A 21,100-nucleotide genomic window follows, 5' to 3' on the forward strand; every position below is an offset into this window, starting at 1 on the left:
CCCTTGTCTGCTGGTAGGATTATTATGCTGGTGTCTTCTTTCAGGTTAAGTAGTGCAGTTTGTTCTTCTTTGGATAAGTTGCTTTTGGGTGGTTTGCTAGTGCAGAGGATGTTGGTGATTTCGAGTCTGATTTTGTTAGCATCGTCAGGGTTGGTTTTGGTCAGGCTGGTTTCAACTCCGCATATGATGGTTTCTGTGGGGATGTGTTTGGGAGCGACTGCAAAGTTGAATCCTTTTGAAAGGACCTTGGTTTCAGCTTCAGTGAGGATCTTGTCTGAGATGTTGTGCACTGTTTGTTTCATGTGTGGCTGTGGGGGGGGAGGAGTTGGTTTCTGGCGTTGTTGTAGTTTCCTGAGTTTGTTGGTGTGTGTGTCTGTCTTGAGGGTGGTCTGTGTTTCGGCTCTCCAGACAGCGAGTTGTTTGGATTTGTCCCAAAGTAGGGGTGAATCTTGTTGCTGAGTCTGAGGTGGAGTGTGAGGAGATCTTTGTTGATTTGGTCTAGGAGAAACCTTTTTGTGTGAAGTTCATTTCTAATTAGGGCCAGTTCTGTTCTTTTTAGGATGCGTTTGGTGGCTGCTGTGTTGGTGTGGAATTTCAATTGGAAGCTTGTGGGAATTAAATTTTGATCTCGGCAGTTGCATAGGAATGCAAGGTCACATAAAATGGAGGCTCTTTGGACTTCAAGTTTTTCATAAGTCCTGGTCAGATGGTGGGTTTCCTCCCCGTAGAGGTGCAATATTTGTTTTCTGAGGTTCTCGCGGGTATTTGTATGTGGATCTTTGGTTGTTCGGGTTTTCTCCCACGTAAGATTCGAAGTATCTAGGCAACGTTTCGATGAAGTCTCATTCATCATCTTCAGGCTTCTGTCTCCGGCTCTGTGCTCTGTGCAGCTGCATCACTACCCACTTCAAACCCCTCCGAGCCATACATGAAGCAAACCGACACCCACTATGAAGATGCAGCACGACCACGAACTCGAAGCCAAACAGGAAGATCACAGCTCACCAACTCAAATCCCCCAGCAACTAAGACTAACCTGAGCACAACCAAGCCCCCATCTGAACAGAACACACCTCCAACCAATCAGAACACGGCCAACCCCCCAACCAATCAGAACACAGCCAAACCCCCTACCAATGAGAACACACCCCCACCCAATCAGAACACAGCCAAGCCCCCACCCAATCAAGTCCCACCCCCACTAGCAGTTAAAAGGAAGAAACAGCTGCAATCTCACATCACTCTGAGAAGCACAGAGCTGGAGACAGAAGCCTGAAGATGATGAATGAGACTTCATCGAAACGTTGCCTAGATACTTCGAATCTTACGCGGGAGAAAACCCGAACAACCAAAGATCCACATACAAATACCCGCGAGAACCTCAGAAAAAATATATATATATATATATATATAATACCAACATCATAGCAAGTGTTTGGCTCATCCCAAGTGGAGTCTTGCCAGAATATAGTCCAAATAGAGATTTGTTATTTCTCATGATTTGCACTCTATGTTCCTGTTAATGGATCCCAAGATAACCTTTGTATTATTTTCAGTTACTTACATTAATGGCTACTGTTTAACTGGTGTTCACAAGGATAGCTAGAACTTTTCCACATGTATGACTACCAAACTGGGTTTTTCACATTCTCAACTTGTGCCTTATATTTTCTTACCCAGGTGCAAAATATTTAATTTATTTCTGCTATTTTGTTTTTGTTTTTTCAGTGCAAAAACCTGTGTAGATTTATTTAAAGCTTATTTAAGACTTTTCTTTTTCATCTAAGATATTAATCATTCTTCATAGTTTTGTTTCACCTATAAACACTATGAATGTGTGAGGTGGAGCCATTAATAAGTCCTCTTCTGAGTGGTAATTCAGCCAACAGTGAGTCATCTAAAAATAGTATCATATATTAGAATTTTGCAATACAATAAGAGTATAGAAAAGTAAAAAAAAATGAAAGAAAACATCCATTCTTGACTTTCACCCTTCTATCCATCGAATAATTGCCATCTTATTCTTTCCCCTTCCTCTTAAAATACCTTTGGCTGTGGGAAGGATAATTGCTAGCGGGTTTGAATCAACTTAGTAACCTCTTCTTCATACACTATATGTGATCTTCCATAAGATAAGACAGTTTATTTTTATTTTTATTTATTTATTTGATTTGTCAATCACTTATAAGATAATAGGTAAAAGTATAAACTTGAGTAAGAATATAGGAAATAGGTACGAATAAATGAGGACAATAGGACAGGGGCGGTAGGCATGATTGTGCATTTATGCACGCCCCTTACAGACCTCTTAGGAATGAGGTGAGGTCAATAGTGGTTTGTTTGAGGTTTGAGGAGTAGGGGTTAAAGGATGTAACAATAGAGTCAGGTAATGCATTCCAGGCATTGACCACTCCATTGCTGAAGTCGTACTTTCTGCAATCGAGTTTGAAGCAGTTTACATTGAGTTTGTATCTGTTGTGTGCTCTTATATTGTTGTGGTTGAAGCTGAAGTAGTCATTGACTGGCAGGACATTGTAGCAGATAATTTTGTGTGCTATGCTTAAGTATAGGTGGCGTAGTTCAAGGTTGTCCAAGCCCAAAATGTCATATCATATCTGCCCATAACTGCCTTGTTCCCCTTCATAGAAAACACCAACATCTATAATATGTATTTTATGTCTTGAGAGGCTTTTGGAGTCCTTTCTTCTATGAGAGCTCAACTTACTATTCACAATGTTCTGTGGCATAGGTTGCTCAAGTACCAGTTAGTTGTCCTCTAGAGAGAGATACATGGTATCGTGCCTTGTGTTCACTGGTATTGAGCACTTCCTTGTCTGTTTGCTTCATTCTTGTTTTCCTCCTTCCCATCCTCTGATACATTCTGCTCTGCCTCTCCTGGATAGCTTCAGCTGCCTGTTCAGAAAGCTATTGTCTTTTCCCTGTATCAATAGGCTATTATGCCACTTTCACTTTCCACAACACCAACAACAAAGTGCAATAAGCAAAGCTCAGTCTTCTTTAGCAAGGAAGATAAACATTCCATAAACTTTTCCGGCAGTTTCATAATTGTCTAATATTAAATACTGCTTGGAGTCCTCCCTACTAATTGCAGCTAGATTTTTATCAAAAATATTTCCCATATAAGAATAAGAGATATGGAAAAAACAGTCTCCATGTTCTTCTCATCATTTTCAGAATTCTATATACATATATGTATATGGACACACACACACACACACACACACACACACACACGCAGGCATATGTGTTCAGGAATAATGTAGTCCCCTTCCTTGCTCTCAAAACATCTGCCTTGGAAGACTTGCTTTTGTTTAATTGGCAAAACATGTTTTCTCTGTTTCTTTCCTGATCATACAGAATTTACAACAACAACACACAACATTTTTAGCTACTGCTTTATGAATAAACAATTTCTGTATCTAGTTTGGTGCCCAAGCTTGCCCAAACATATCAACTGGCTATTTTCCAACATTTTTATGTTGCCAGCACACCCATGCAATTTCCCTTGTGATTTAAAACTTGTAATTATAAGTTTCCAGTACATTCATTTCCCTAAAACATGTAAAATTAGTAGGATGGATTTTACAAATTATTTTATGAAAGATGCAGAGGGACAAGAAAATAGCTCCTGTGCAATATAATCTACTGCTTATAATACAAATGTTAAATTCTGTTCTGGAAGTAAATTATTATGGTTTAGTCTCTTCTGTAATAAAATAGTTCTATGGACTTATTGGACAACCGGTTTAATGTTGTGGTTAAGGCATCAGCTAGAAACTAGGAACTCATGAGTTCAAGTCTCAGCATAGGCACAAAGTCAGTTGGGTGACCTTGGGCGAATCGCTGTTTCGAAGTGCTAGGAAGGAGGTAGTGACAAACGAATTCTGGAAAACCTTGCCAAGAAAACTACAGGGAGTTGTCCAGACACAAATTAACGGAAGGGGCAAAAATGGCCTTATCAAATTATATGTCTTGGATATACCTGGATTTTCTCCTCACAAATGGAATTTGATCTTTGAATTTACCATGGTAAACATAAGTTTTTAATTCCTTGTTTCCAACTTTTAAAGGTTTCATAGCAGAGATAATTCATACAAGGTTGGAACGCTCCAAGTCCTCTTGAATTTTTTCTATAACTTCACAAACTGACCAGTTTTATTAGTTTAAGAGCTGCTGTACATTTATTTGCTCATCCTGTTAAATTTGAGGGAATATACTGTCAATCCTAGGAATGGGCAAAAGGAAGGACAAATAACTCTGCTCTTTTGCATTTCTTTCATTGATAGAGTATTAGAAGCATATGATTGATAGGATATTAGAAGCATCAAAATTATCACTCTTCCAACTGACTCATGTAATCATGTGCATATAATCATGTAGCAGAATATTACATCCTCTGATTTAAGTGAAGATTTATAGAACTTGATTGGAAAAAGTGAATTCTCTGTAATATAACTTATCCCTGGCATGCCATCAAGATTCATATCCATTCATCAATCCAAACCAATATTTTATTTTAGCTAATCTTGAAAAACTAAGTGTCATATCCCTGGCAGGGCTCATAACTAAGAAAGTTAGATTTTCAAAGTGTAATATTAACTAGATTTATTGAAAGGGGAAAACGCTTAGATAACCAGAAATCATAGCAAATGAATATATTTACTTCAGCACCTCTAAGTTTGTTAGTCATGGGATTACTTGATTCCCTTGCTAAGCTTCTGTTGATGTAGTATAAAATGGTTACCTTTATTTCTGATAATCTATAATATTTTGCAAAGTTCCATCCTCTTTCCCTCCTGGTATGAGGAATCCATGGCATCAAACATTATCAAACTTGGTTAATATTTGGATAATAGGAAAGAAGTTGTGAATATGTGGAGCTATGGCTAGAATGGGAAGTTGAAAAACCATCCTGAAATAAGAATACAAGAAACCACCTCTACAACTTTTTTTCTACAAAAAGTCCATATCATTCAATCCCTGGATCCAAAGAAGCCAGAAAGAACAAAAAATAAGTTTACAAGGAACATTATGAGTTGATCCTTGGCTATGTCCAGAAAAAGAATCTGAAATTTAAATTCTCCAGTTGTTGATATATTCAAGCAATCACATTTATAATTACCTCCCAAACTTTTATCATCAACTTCATGAGTACTCACTACTCAAATTAAATGTGGTGTTTCAGCTATAACCATGTCTTAATTCCAGGGTATTAACAAATCTTTGAGATTCACTGTTGTTGTTTGTTCGACAAGCTTAACTTGGTTACTCAATTATCCAGTGTTGGGTTTGCACTGTCAAGGTTCTGACAGTTACTCCAGTTAAATCAAGAGCCTCGAGCCACACTCCCAAAACTAAAGAGGATTTATTTGAAGCTACCATTCTACGTCCGGCGTAGCCAACTCTGAGATACGTAATTCACTGTCACCCTTGATCCTGCTTCCCCCCCCCACTCCTCTGGGTGTATCATCCAATGAAAAATATCCATAGCCAAGAGTCATCAATCATGCTCTCCAATTAGTTATTTTCATGGCGGAACTTCAGCCATCTAATCAGTCTCTGAAGAAAATATAAATAGAATGTACTTTCAATTTCACACTGTTGCCTGCTCTTTGAAACTCCCCCCTTCTTTCTGTTGTCAACTATAGAAAGTGTATACAAAATGTTTTATGTTGACATACACACTACACTGAGCCATAAAATATAACAAATAAGGTGGATTTGAAGATCACCCCCTCAAAAAAAAAAAAAAAAAAAAGAGCTAAGGAAATTCAGCAGTTATGCAGTGCAGCCACTACTTTCGTAATAAACCTGGTTTGGTTAAGTATGTTATATGCCCCTAATGGATGAAACTAGACTTAGATCAATGTTGGGATTCAGCCAGTTCACACAACTTCAGGAGAAACAGAGTTAACTTTCTGAGAAGTTTATGAACTGGTTGTTGGAAGAAATCATTAGGGCAATGAACCATTTGTTAAATTATTTGAATTCCACCATGACTTGGATCCTTACTTGTTATGAAAATCTTTTTGAACATGAACGAGCATGGTGTTTAAACAACTCATTTATACAGTTTTTAAACACTTTCTTAGAGATATGCCCTCTAAGGCTGTTGAGATATCATTCCTAATTTTCAGAACAACTTCATATTCCTAACACATATAAAGAATAATTTCTTATTTAAGCAAACTGAGTGATTCTATAATGATGAAACACAACAAAGACATTTATATCCAGAAAGAGAATCCTGGCACAATGAAGTGGCTGATCACATTTGCATGATACTAAAATGATATTTTTCAAACTGTGCACTTAATGACAATTTGCTAGTTAAATTTTGTAGTCAAAATTGTTGGGTTTGAAGAGTTCCTCTTAAGATTCTAGCAAATTAATACAAGATGTCTGTGAATCCAAATTATAGGATAAGATAATTATCCAAATTATAAGATAAACCAAACTCAAATGCCAACTCAGTTATGTTTTTGCCTCCTCACGCCAAACTTAAAATTGATTTATTTTCTACAGCACATGTGGTTTGGTAAGACAAGTGTCATAATGTTAATTTATGCTGAAGTTAAGAAAAACAGACTTTTGAGATAAAGCTTCCAAGGAAACAATTCCAAATTTCTTGGAGTCAATTTTTATTTTCAAAATAGTACTTGCTCTAGGAAACACTGTTCCATTTACCTATAGGTTAAAAACATATGATCATTATACTGATCATCAAAATCAGGATAACACAAACACTGATTCAAGACAGCAGTGAAGGCTTTGATTCATAGCTGACTCACTTAACTAATATATTCTGCTTGGCATTTTAAATCTTCTGTTTATTTTAATCCAGTTATGAAGCATGCAGTTTCTGAATATTTAATGGTTAGCAATTGTGAATCAGTCTATCTTTGTTCTGCATCAATGCTGCATGTATCAACACATTATTCTACTTCATCATATTTTCTCTGTGTGTTTTTTCCAAACGGCTGAAAATTAGACATGTTTTGTCCTATGCAATATTTATTATGATTCACACTTTCTTATGCAACTTTATCCAATTTACTATTTCTTTTTTAAAAGCAACTTTGGAGACTACTGGATTTGGGTGGTCAATAAAATCAAAACCAGTCAAACTTTATCTAAGAGAACTGTGCAATGTCTCGTGGTAGAGTTGTATGAGCTTATTATCTATTGACAATTCCTTACACTAAACATGCTTATTATCTATTGACAATTCCTTACACTAAACACGTTTTTTCCAGGAATCTGCCAAGCAATCCTAGAAAATATACTAATGCTTTTAAAAGCTGCAGATGATTGAAACCCCTCCTAAGCATCTATTTGCCTTGGAATCCAAAGTGCTACACAGACTTAATCATTAATACATTTTATATGCAACTTTGCCAAATACAGGAAAGTATCGTCCTCCTGAAATATAACTTTCTTTATATTATATTTTCTAGTGGATAACAAAGGATATAAACCATTTATAGCAGCCACTTAAGACTCTCGGTGGATTCTGTCCCTTCATCCTTAAATAATTTCAAGATAAGGTTCATCAAGAAATATTTTGATATAGTGATTAAAGGCTAGAAACCATGAGATTATGTGGTCTAGTCCTGCCTCAGGCCCAAAGCCTGCTGTGTGACCATGAACTAGTAACTGCTTATAATCTTTGTGAACTGTTGCCTTCTGGCAGAAGATACAGAACAATTAAAACTTAGACCACATGTTTTCTGAACAGTTTTTATCCCAGAGCTATAATTGCACTTAACAATGAACTTAAGGACCACCTTCAGTGAGCTGTTGGACAGTATTACTTGGTCTGTTTTGTGGATGCTTGTGTGTTTTTAGGGGGTGGGGAATTTTGGTGGATGGGGGTATATTGGGGGATTGTCATGTGTGTGTGCATGTTGGATCTGGTCTCTGGGTGTTATGTGAATTTATGGGAATTTATGTGTATGTGTATACTGTGTATATACGTAGAATGACAATAATATATTATTAACTCTCTCTCAGCCCTAGGGAAAAAGGAAAAGGAAAACGACATTTGAAAATGCTGCCAAGAAACTTATCCATGTAGTTGCTAGGATTTAAAACTGAATAGAAATTAACCAAAAGAGAGAGGGAAAGGGAGAGGAAGAGAGGAAGGGAGGGAGAGAGAAAAAAGAAGGAAGGAAAGAAGGAAGCAAGGAAGGGAGGAAAAAGGGAAAAAGGAAAGAAAAGAGAAAATAAAATCTTAAATATTACCTAAATATTATTAAATATTATCTTTTTAAATCTGAGAATCCTGAGCAGAACAAGATTATGTAAATATCCCTATATATATTTTCTTCCACTATATATTTGGCCCCTGAAGTCAATAGGCAAGTAATCAGGACTGTTTCTGGAGAAGGTTGAAGTACTGGACTATGGCCATTACATTTTAAATGATTAATTTTTTCTACCTTGAATGAAAAAAAAAAATTAAACTGATCTTTTCTAATAGTAAATTATATTTCAGAAGGCTCTTCCATGTGATGAGACCAAGGTAATTGGTGATTGTGGCTCCTTTCTAAGAAGTCCCTGATTAGTTACTGATCTCTGCGAAATTGCGGTGTTATACTACTGAATTTAAAAGACCAGCAACACTGTTCTTAACTATGGATTTATGTGACAATTCTTCCTAATATCTTCAGGAAAAAGGCTTAGTAGGTGGCCTCGGTTTCCTGTTGTTTTCTATAGCATGATGGGTGTGATGCCGCTGTCTTCACTACTGTCCCTGAGCTTGATATAAAACCCTTTCAAGTTAAAGATTGAAGATCTTAATGATTTTAATGGGGTTTTCAATCAAGCTTTGTCTCAGATAATTGGGAAGCCAGGTAGATTTTTGGAGGTTCTAATGAGTGTTAGAAGTCTGGCTGTCATTGATAATCAATATGCTTTGATGCTGTAAGTTGATCTTATTGAATACAGTTCCATTATCTATTGTATTGTTTCTTGGGAGGTGGGGGGAGCATATAATTTGTTTTAATATGTAAAATCTTTCCTAAAGTACCCAATACAGTAGGCTATCTAAATGATATCAAATGCATGTGATTGTTTATTTCTGCAGTTCTAAGGGGTAAAAGTGGGTGTGTAAGATTATACTGTGTTGTGGAATTTAGCAAAAAAAAAAGTTCAATTATGATGTACCTATTCATGGTAGGATGGAGTCCTTTCAGTAAGAAAATAGATTCACATTTGTATCTCTCAATGGTAGTAGTTAAATCCAGATATAATTATATTAAATATATATCATATTGTGATGACCCGGGGTGGCACAAAGGCAACACAGTTAAATAAGCAAGAAAAGTCCCTTTAATACCTCCAACTTTGCCCCCAATGTCCAGGTTACCTTTGGCTGGAGAAAAAAAACTCTCCCAAGAACAGTCTTTAAGTGGAGAGCATTCAGTCTGAAAACAAGTACATACAAACTGTAAATAAAAATCCACACAAACCACGCTGCAACAATTAACTTGACAGGGCAGGATAAGGAATTGCAGGCTTGAAAGGCCAACAAAACACACACAGTTGGGAAGACACCAGGAACCTAGGTAAGCCTCGACAATAACAGATAACTCACAATTTGCTTCCAACAATTTTGCTGTGTGTAGCTTCCCTTTTTAAACACTGTGTTCCCAGCTTCAGCTAATGAAGGGAATCAGGGCCCTTTCCTCCCCCGTAAGCCAGGAAACTCAGGTTGCACCCTTCTCTGTTTCTCCCTGCATGCCCTAGGATGAATAGGGGGTGGCCCTGAGTGTTCCTCTGAATTCCCTCTGACTTGCTCTACCTCTTCCCTGCTCTGCCCAGCCAGACTTTGCCCTTCTCCAGTTTCTTCCACAGCCAATGAAGCCACACTCTCACTCCCTGTCAGCTGCTCAGCCTCCCCTTCAGAATCAGATTCAGATAGGAGCATGACACATATAAATTCCTGATGCAGTCCCCATTCTTTTTTTTTTTTTTGGCTGGAATAGCTAATGGTTTAGATAAATTGTTAGTTGTAATTAATGGAGTGCTTGGCTGTACATTTGAAATCAAAATCAAAATTTCTTTCCCCCTTCTCCCTCCCTTTATCTCTCTCTCTCCCTCTCTCCCTTCCACCTCCCAACAAATCCTAGATGGGTTATCAGCCTGCTGAGTTTGACTCTCAGCAGGCTATTTAACCCATTAACTCACCACATTTCAAAGATGATAAAATCATACAGCTTAATTTTATCTCTATCTTTTCTATTTTAAAGGGAACTTTAAACCATTTGGTCTTAAGCAACCCAAAGGGCTGGATCAAGAGTAAACACTGTAATATTTTTACTTTTTAAATGATAGGAAATAGATAAATAAAAATACAGATAGAAGCAAGTTTGCCAAACATAAAAAATAACATTTTACTTGTTAATATAAATATTTGATAGGTAATTTTGAATCCTTTGAATAGCACCCTGTTTTTTAGCCCATGCAAATTAATGGGGCCTTAAAATAATTTATATGCATTTATATATTATATGCTTAAATAATACATTTCAGAAGAGAAGAGAAGAGAAGAGAAGAGAAGAGAAGAGAAGAGAAGAGAAGAGAAGTAGTCTTTGACATACAATCAATTATTTAACAACTATTTAGATTTTACTATGGCCTCACATGAAGGTTGCTTTATGGTCTGGGAAGCAATTCAGTTCATTGTAAAATGTGAAATACACATACCTTGTGATCAGGGATGGGATTCAGTTGTTTTAACAACCGGTTCTGTGGGTGTGGCTTGGTTGGTGGGTGTTGCTTGGTGGTCATGTGACTGGGTGGGTGTGGCCAACACAACATCACTCATGTTAAGGGGCGCTTCTCCTCACCTGGCCTCTTATGACAGTGGGGATGCTGCAACGGTCCTAAGTGTGAAAAATGGTCATAAGTTACTTTTTTCAGTCCTATTGTAACTTTGAATGGTCACTAAATGAACTGTTGTAAGTCAAGGATTACCTGTACAAAACTACAAAAAGCTTCTTTGCTTGCAAAAAGCTGCCCTAAATGCCAATCATTAGATTAAAAATACCTGCAAGCCAGAGTTACAAATCAAGCACCTTGAGGAATGAAAATAGTTATAATGCAGTGATAACTATCAAGCAGCCAACTCTTGCTCATAAAGTGAAACCCTTTAGCAGAGAGGTCATTTAAGCTCTCCAGAAAAAACAGACCCAGGAAAAGCAAACCTTAGATCCATTTGCACCACTTAAAGATACCAGCTGGGCTCATTCACCTCACAAGATATCCTAAGGAAATAATCCAGATTTAAGGAAAGATCACATGCCCCCCCCACCCAAAGGCAGTAAAAAAAATCAGTGCCAAGCTTGCATCCTGGTCTTGGAAGCATACCCCAAAAGGACAGTGCCAGATAGTACTAAAGCAGTGAGGCAGATCCCTTCCCCAAATAGAAAAAGAAACCATGAGACAAGAACAAATTCAAACACAATACAAATAATTAAATCACAACAGTTGCTGTTGATTGTTGAAGCTGAATAGGGAAAATTACCCCATCAATAAACACAGGATTAAACTTCACCAAGCATAGAATTAACCTTCACCAAAAACCAGTTTTGGACCAAAACTCAGAAAGGGTATGTAAACTCACGTTTGAATGTCAATCCTTCTAGATAGCCAAGAAGCTTTGCTGAATATCACTCACCTTGGTTTTCTGTCAGTAAAAGCTTTGCTTTATTATTCAATTATTTCTTCAAAGTGCTGATTGTCCAAGGAAGTATTTCCTCCCAACAGCAGTGTAAAAATCTTAAAACAACCCTTCCCCTTTAAGAAAGCCAAACCTCACAAGCTCTGGAGACAGGAAGTAATAAGGGTGGAAAAACAAACAAACAGAGATTGCTTCTAACTACCGTTTCTCCGAACTGCTTAGAAAGTTAACAAGAGGTTCTATACAACCGGATAGAACCAGTGGAATCCCACCCCTGCTTGTGATCATATGATTGTATTTCAGATGCTTGGTAAACAATTTACATTTACAACTAGTTGCAGCACCTGATGGTTATTGGGTCTTGATTGAGTTGTTTTTGTTGGTTTTTAATGTTTTTTTGTTCTATTTCATGAACGCATTTAAATTGACTTAAAATTGTCAAGTGTCCTAACATATATTTAAAAAACTTGTCTACTTGGGAGAATAGATTTGGACTGCTGACTGCATTATTTACTTAATGACCACTGTAAAGTATCATAAAATCAGGTCTGATCTCATGAGTGCCTTTGATTATGACTATTACGACTTATGACTGAAATGCCAGTCCCAACTGCTATCATAATTACCTAATCTTTCAATGTTGAATACACAATGATATACAGCAATGTCTTTCTATTTTGATATAGACATAAATGTATGTAGTCTATATGCATTCATATAGTATAGATATATTCTTTATACACATATACATGAAGCAAATTACACTGGCAATATCAACTATGATCACACTCAGAGATCTTTAAAATTTTTGATGTTCTAAATATATTTGCACTTTTTAGAAGCATGATGAATATTGTCACATCATTATACAATGTAGGAGATTGGTAGACTTCTACATTTTTTTTCCTACCAGTTCTATGATACACACTCTGTGTGCGCAGCACTCAAAAACCGTTCTCTGTGTCAGCGCTAGTGAGGTAACCTGTTTTTTAGCTCACCTGAGGCACGGCAATCCACTCTGCTGCTAAAAAAAGCAAGGGAATATAGGACAGGAAAGGGCAGGAGTGGGTGGGTGGGGGCAGACAGAGGTGGTTCTCCAAACTACTCAAAATTTCTGCAAACTGGTATGCTAGAACCGGTCCAAACCGGTTGAATACCACCTCTGGTAGACTTGTACCTTTCACCAATAGGTAATGTGATCAAGTCAAAAGAAACTGGCTGAAACAAAACCATCCCTTTGAACCTTCACCCTTTCTATAAGGAGGCAAGAAAGTCCCTCAAATTTTTACAAAATCATCCTAATCCATTAAAGTACATTAATCAGGATTCAGTTCCTTCAGAACTCATAATATAGGACATGGAATAATAAGTTTGGAAAGGACCTTGGAGATCCTACCCAAGCAAACTGTTCTGAAGAAATGGCTGTACGGTCTCTTCTTGAAAACCTTCAGTGAAGGAGCACCCACAATTTCCAAATGTAAGTTATTCCACTGATTAATTGTTCTCACTGTCAGTAAATTTCTCCTTAGCTCCAGGTTGGTTTTCTCTTTAATGATCTTCTACTTGCTATTTCTTGTCCTGTTCTGGAGAATAGATTGACACCCTCTTCTTTGTGTTGGCCTCTCAAATAATCTCAAAGATTGTTATCATATCACCCCAGTCCTTCTCTTCATTAGACTAAATACACCCAGTTCCTTCAAGCATTGATTTAGCTTCTCAATACGGTTTAGCTTCTAGATCCCTTTTCATCTTTGTTCTCTGCCCTCTTTCTAGAGCAGGGGTGTCAAACTTATGGCAGCATCATGTGACATATCAGTACTTTTCCCCCCTTCACTAAAATGGACGTGGGTGTGGCCAGCGTGTGATGCATCTGGCCTGAGTGCCAGGAATTTGACAGCCCTGTTCTAGAGTCTCAACAATTTTTTGTATCATAGTGAACAGAACTGGATTCAATATTCCAAGTATGTCTCACTAACAAAACGGTATTATCACACCATATGATCTTGAAGCTATCTCTTTATCTAGGACTGCATTTTTGGCAGCTGCTGGGCACTGCTCACTCATACTTAGTGGTGATCTATTAGGACACCTAGATCCCTTTCACAGTTGCTCCTGTGAAACCAGGTACCACCTATTCTATATCTATATATTTGGTTTTTCTTGTCTATCTGTAGAACCTTACATTTTTCAACACTGAATTGCTTAATTCATAAAACTCATTTGACGGTTCTATGGTCCACTTTCTAGTCTTGGTCTTTGCATAGAACAGAACTACGAAAATCTCTTCCATGTATCCATTCCATTTAATATAGAAAATCCAGTGAGTGTCCTACAAAATGGATGGGTAAATAACAACTGGAAATATGAAACCTATATTTGATATTGTCTGAAGAAAGTTTTTCAAGCCCCTGCCCCAAATCCTTTGAAAGGGCATTGCAACCTTGATGTAAGGACTTGAATGTGTAAACAACTACTCTGATGTTCTGGTTTAAAAGGCATATTTACAGTCTGATTCTAATTAATTGTCTTTTCCACTATCTCCATTTCATGTACTCTTAAATGTCACTGTCTAATTACAACAATTAAAGAGATAAGGCTTCTCACTTGATACTTGGCTCCACATTTTCAGTAAAGTTAATTTGTGGCCAGGGAAAATCCCTCTGATTCAGTCTTCATGCAGGCTCTTAACTGTCTCTAAAATCTAATTATCATTGCACACTGGTATACTTAATTGATTTTTTTTAAAAAACCCAAACGGCAAAGAAAGCACTAAAGAAACCAAACATGGAGAGAAACAGCTGAGGCAAGGGAGTAGCTGTTTCATCATTATAAAGGATAACCTGACTATTTATCTAAAAATCATTAATGCTTAGCAGTAAAAGATTATTTATACTAATTAAATAAGATGGCTGTAAAACTTAGAACTTTCCATAGTGCACACACATTTTCTGAGAGACGTGTGTAAAGCAACTTAACTATTTGCTCCTTTTTTCTTTCATTTTCTCTCTTTACATAAGGCTTTTTATACATGAAACTTATTTCATTTGTTTCACTTCCTCATTCATCTTGCTCACAACATCAGGCAGATGTTCTCTTGTCAGAATTCTATATTAGAATGTATAATAGAATGTACCAATTCTATTATAAGGATAGTTCATCCCATCTCTTCTCCTAATTTTACAAGGCAGAAAACATAATACTTTGTTGCAAGATCTGAAGATGTACGGAACAGAAAAACATTGGGGCAAATCACAGTGTGCTGACCTAAAAGTCCTTATTTGATAGAGAAATACTCCCCTAGGAAGCTTGTACTAGAAACCACATTTTAAACAGCAGATAAATTCTTCTTCTTCTTCTTGTGCCATATGCATCATCAGACATTGGTGAACATGTTGGCAACCCTATTTTTTTTTATCAACAGCTGGACTGAGTGTGGTGAATTTTGTCCAAACCAGTCCCTTAGATTTTGAAGCCATGATGTTCTTCCTCTGCCTAGATCTTGTTTGTCTCGTTTGTATTAATTACCTGTTAGCTTCTGTGTAGCTTGCAAGATTCATGAACTCAATAATCCTGATTTTGAACCAGGAGACAAGGATCAAGTTAAGTATGCCATATTTTTCCAGGGTTGCTTCACATGTCCAAAATAGTCTAACTTTTGCTTTTTAATGGTTTTGATCCAGATAAATCACAAATCCTTAATTTAATCCGATGCAAAAGTGGAAGGGAAGGGAAAAATGATCAGTAAGTAGGTGTCATGGTGGGCACTAGAAAGGAAAGGGGACCAAGGATGAGTGCCCAACCCCAAAAGGGCCAACAGATGACAGGCAGACAGCTCCACCAGCTGGGCTATTGGTGGGGCAAAGCAGCACCCAGCAAAAATAACTGCCATCACTCTCTGAAGATGAGGCCATGGAATTATTGCCTCCCCCCAATGCAAAATCTCAGTGGTCTGCAAAGAGAGTAATGCAGAAATGTTCAATGAGATGCTCGCACAGAAGGATTCTGACCTTTCTAGGTGACCAACATCAGGGTTGCTTCTATTAAAATGGAGCAAGTACAAGCTCTCTATTAATTACCCGTTAGCTTCTGTGTAGCTTGCAAGATTCATGAACTCAATAATCCTGATTTTGAACCAGGATCAGATGATGACCAGATGACCAGAGTTTCTAGTAGTGCCCCACTCAGCCTTTGGCCGTAACCCATCCAAGTTTCTAAAGCTATATCAGGATTTCTGAGAGCCATATCTTTTATGCAAGTCTATTTTTATAGATTGTTACTTTTACCTCATATGACAATCAATCAATCCATCTTTCAATCAATCAATCAATCAATCAGAATAGAACTGGAAGGGACCTTGGAGGTCTTATAGGCAAAGCCCCTGCTCAAGCAGGAGACCCTATACCATTTCAGACAAGAGGCTGTCCAGGGTCCTCTTAAAAACCTCCAGTGTTGAAGCACCCACAACTTCTGAAGGCAAGCTGTTCCACTAGTCAATTGTCCTCACTGCTAGGAAGTTTCTCCTTAATTCCAGGTTGCTTCTGTCCTTGATTAGTTTCCATCTATTGTTTCTTGTCTTGCCTTTTGGTGCTTTGGGAAATACATTGACCCTGTCTTCCTTGTGGCAGCCCTTCAAATACTGGAATACATTGGACAATATCAAAGCCAAAAACTGAAGATCATTGGGAGAGAGATAGAGGAATAGAGGAACATTTCATACATAGAAATGCACACATGGAGAGAGAGAGAGAGAGAGAGAGAGAGAGAGAGAGAGAGAGAGAGAGAGAGAGAGAGAGAGAGAGAGATGTTTGTTTTCTTTCCAAACAAAACACATTATATATTACTGTATAAAAACCATTAGAGATTACATCACTTGGAGATTCAGGAAAGAATTTCTATCTTGTCACAGTAGATTGTTTATCTGCATAAAAGAACTAAATCAAAAGAGGACATAAAAAAGAGGAGAAAGATAAGACTGATTCCAACACAAACCTGTGATTACAGCAAGCTTTAAAAGAACAACAAGAATTATATGTTACAATAAAAATAATTTGGGCTTAAAATATTGGCAGGAGTGAACAACAAGGCTTATTATATTGCTGTAATGAACAGTGAACTGCTTATGCCCCACTACAGTCCAAATACTGTATCTTTGCTTTGTATGGAAATCATTTTACCAATTTTTATCTCTTTAGGCATTGACACCAGGATAAAGATTAAAACTCTAGGAGAATAATGTATCTCTTATTATTTGTTAGAAGTGTATTGTGTGAAAGAAATAAGTGTCAAACATTTTTTATTGATGGTTGTTACCCATAATGAGAACACATTAAGTCTAGGGGAAAGATGATGATGATGATGGTATAATTTTGATTTAATGTCTATTTCCATCCTTCATTGCTCCATTTCTTTGTTTTCTTGTCTGCTATAGGTCAATGAATAATATCTAAGTTTAATTCATATAAGATCTATGGTCATTTCCATGACTCTTCTTAATTGCACAGCATTTTTTCCTCATAGGAAGGAAGTCTTCGGACAGAAAAATGGTAAACCTTTCCCCATTTTACCGAACCTGCTAATCTTTCATATGCAGGGAATATATTGAATGTTAAAATATTTGATCACATGAGAGGCTTGTCGTTTTCAGTGGAAACCTTGGATGTTGAAGTTGCATTCTTTGGTTGTTGATCTTTTATTTTTGAATCATTAGTTTATTGATACAAAAGTTTCAGCCAAAGGCACTGGATGGACCAACATACCTTATGCAGATTATCTATTAGTAAGAATGAAAGCACAGTCACATAGACCTGGGCTCTCTTTGAAGTCTCAAAAGGATATGAGGAATGAAGTTGTCCGTCTGTCTGTCTGTCTATCTATCTATCTATCTATCTATCTATCTATCTATCTATCTATCTATCTATCTATCTATCTCTGTTTGTCTGTCCGTCATTTTTCTATCTTTTATCTGCCCATCTACCCACCTATCCATCTACCCGTCTACCCATCTCTCTCTCTCTCTCTCTCTCTCCCCATCCATCAACCAACCTATCATCTGTCTGTGTGTGAGTGTGGGTCTCTGTGGGTCTCTGTGTGAAAGAGCAAGAACTGAACAGTCATCTTTTCTAAGTAATAAAGTAAGAGTCCCACTTTCTCAGTTAGTAACTTTTTCTTGTAGGTAAGTTCATGTGGCTTCATATTCATGTACACAGGTTTCCCAAGACATAATTATTAAAAGAAGAACATCATTGCTCATCTTGAATAACAGAGGCACAAAATTTGGGGTTTGCTTCCCTTTTTCATCCTCCTGATTTACCAATATTTTCGAACAGCAACCCCACCAGTGTCTGGCACTTTGCTCAATGTTGCTGCAAAAAATTTTTAACTAGGGATTTTACTAGACAGTGTTTAAATAGCAGTTTGTTTTATGGTGCCTAATATGCTGAGGAAGATCCTTTAGGAGTCCTGAAATATTCATTGGGCTGAGCCATTGCAATCACTCCCTTGTGTATCTTCTCATTTCACAAAAACTAAATAAAAAAGTGGTTCTTTGGGTGTCAGCAGTATTGGAAACCTTCAAAAATAAACTTTTTGCAAAGGAATTCTTGCTGGACTTCTGAAGCTTAAAGTGAATCTATGTAACTGCTGTGGAGAAGATCACTCACACTGTAAGAGTTATACTTATCAGAGATGATTCACAGTGGTTGGTCTAGTCATAGAAAATAATTAGTTCCATGTTAGGTATCTGCAGAGAAAGATATTGGGAACTTTGAGTTTTGCTTATTCATAAACTACTTTAGATCTATGTTAAGTGTTCCTTTGTGCATTTCCTACTCAAGTTATAAGGAATTCAGACCAGTTTTAGATATTAGTGGCCAGCAGGGGTGGGCTTCAAAATTTTTAGCAACCAGTTCTCTGCCTGGTTGCTGGGTTAGTGTGGCCATGGTGGGTGTGGCCTAGCAGAACTTCTGGGAGGCCTGTTTTTTGCCCTCCTCAGGCTCCAGAGGCTTTCTTCTAGCCTCTGGGAGGGTGAAAATGGCCTCCCTGGGCTCCAGAGGCCCTCTGGAGGCTGGAAACAGGTCAATTTCTGGCTGTCTGGAACTTCCAGGAGGTCCATTTTTTGCCCTCCCTGAGCCTCTACGCAGGCCCTATACTTCTCTGGCATCCAAAATGGGCTTTGTGGAGACTCCTGGGAAGGGAGGGGCAGGGTGGGTGGGGCCGAGTGGGTGGGCAGGGCCAGCCAAGTGTGGGATTTGTGGGTTTGCTGAACTCCACAGAGTCCTAGCTAGAGGATTGCCCAAACCCGTGCGAACCCACAGCAACCCACCACTGGTGGTCAGAGGACATTTGGAATGGTGGCACAAAATAATAATAATAATAATAATAATAATAATAATAATAATAATAATAATAATAATAATAATAGTAATAATGGCTCTCAGGCCCATGCAATAGACCAAGGGAATTTTGTTCTTTATCTTTAACTTTTTAGAAATTCATTTACATGCTGGATTCTTTGGAAACAATATGGTATTAGCTAAGTCATACGTTTGTAGAGAATTATAATAGAATAGTAGGTGGTAAACAAAACAACCTTTGACAGACAATTCTCATATCAAAGCTATTTTAGCAATCTGAAGCTGTGGAATCACTTTTATTCACAATAGGCTCCAGAAAAATAAAACATATTTTTCTGTGATCAACCTTCAGCTATACAAGTTATTTTTTTCAAGGCAATTCCAATGCAGGCAATTTCAAGAGCTTGGAATAAATAAAGTCCATCCAAATCCAACTATTCTTAGCCCATAATTAACATTCACTTTAAAAAGAGATTTGAAGAGATGTTTTAAGACAATTTTAAACCCAACTAAATTAATTGCAAAGGAGTGCTTCTTGTGGACCTGAATGAAAAACGCACATACAAAACAACTTTTAAAGGTCAATAATGTCAGAAAACTCTGGGATTTGCTACACAATATTGCCCAGCTTTTTTCTTTTTGGTGTATGTGTGTTTCTATGTTTGTATCTTCTCCTTCCCTCCCTCCCTCACCTCTCTCTCTCTGGGTAAACTTATCAATGATTGGATCAAACTCAAACTAGTCGAATTGATTGATTTGGAGTCATATTTGGCTTACCTGACTAGCTCTCAAGACAGTAAATGATGTTTGAATACAAAACACACAAACACATATTTTAAAAATAAGTACAATACTAACCTAAGAATTGAAATAATCTAGCTATTAAAGATGATGAAACTATTAAAATAGCAATAGCACTTAGACTTATATACTTCTTCATAGTGCTTTACAGCCCTCTCTAAGTGGTTTACAGAGTCACCATACTGCTCCCAACAATCTTGGTCCTCATTTTGCTGACCTTGGAAAGATGGAAGGCTGACTCAACCTTGAGCTGGTAAGAATCAAACTGCTGAACTGCAGGAAGCCGGCAGTCAGCAGAAGTAGCCTGCAATACTGCATTCTAACCACTGAGCCACCACAGCTCATGTATAAATATTTAAATCCCCTAAACCAAAAGAGACTATGAATGTCTTTCAGATGCAGCATTAAAGTAATTTATTTTAACAAGCATGCAAATGAGAATGTTAATATATAGGGATTTAGTGACCTCAGTTATTTTATTGCTGGCATACTAACTTGCAACACTTGCATAATATATTTCATGAAGTTCCAGTACTGAATCCAAGCAGGTATGTGCTAACCAGAATAGAATAAATATATGGAAACTCTGTGGAAAACTACACTTAAGTTCAACAAAAATGTGCTATTAATTAATAAGTGGGAAAATATGCTTAATGGATTAACTTTCATGTATCAGTGATTCTTAAAACTGAGAGTGTGTTATTTTGTTTGAGTATATCTATTTATATCTTTGTACATCCCCATGCGAGCAATTTTCCCATCATTTTATCCTGCCAATAAGTGAGGCCAATCCAGATGTTTTTATTATCTAATTGGCACCCAGCCAGGAGACATAGTAAAATATTATTGCAAGGCATATCCAATTTAGTATTCTGTCAAAATGGACACAATATAAAATACAATACATGCAATCTAAGACTTAAATAATGAGCAACTCATGTTTAATAAAGTTAGCTTAGTAACTTGGAAAATAAAAAAGGTCTTATGACAAGTGCTGATTTCATTCAGTGGATTTTAATCTTTGTGTTTACAGAAAAATTAAGTTAAAAAGTATGCAATTTTAGGATGGTAACTTTATTTGCTTACAGTGAAGTCTACCTGTTAGGTGTTATCTGTCAGCAATCTCACTCAATAGAAAATCAAATTTGATGAGTTTAAATTCAGTAGTATTTGAATGGCCAACAAGTAGATCTGGGTTACTTCAATAAAGTGACCATAATGGCATCAAGAATGCCATGAA

The 21,100-nt window shown here is 37.2% G+C and overlaps 1 long non-coding RNA gene across 1 annotated transcript; it reads right to left on the bottom strand.

Annotated features, from left to right (window-relative positions):
- Positions 1-9,433: 9,433 nt before the first annotated feature.
- Positions 9,434-11,833, bottom strand: LOC148125172 (uncharacterized). Its single transcript, XR_015744510.1, has 3 exons — positions 11,705-11,833; positions 10,732-10,910; positions 9,434-9,449 (listed from the first exon to the last, which is right to left on the bottom strand). It is a non-coding gene; the product is annotated as an uncharacterized LOC148125172 (long non-coding RNA).
- Between the last annotated feature and the right edge of the window lie 9,267 nt (positions 11,834-21,100).

This window comes from Pseudonaja textilis, chromosome 8 (assembly GCF_049901715.1).
Source record: "Pseudonaja textilis isolate UNSWEBS1 chromosome 8, rPseTex1.2, whole genome shotgun sequence".
NCBI lineage: Eukaryota > Metazoa > Chordata > Lepidosauria > Squamata > Elapidae > Pseudonaja > Pseudonaja textilis.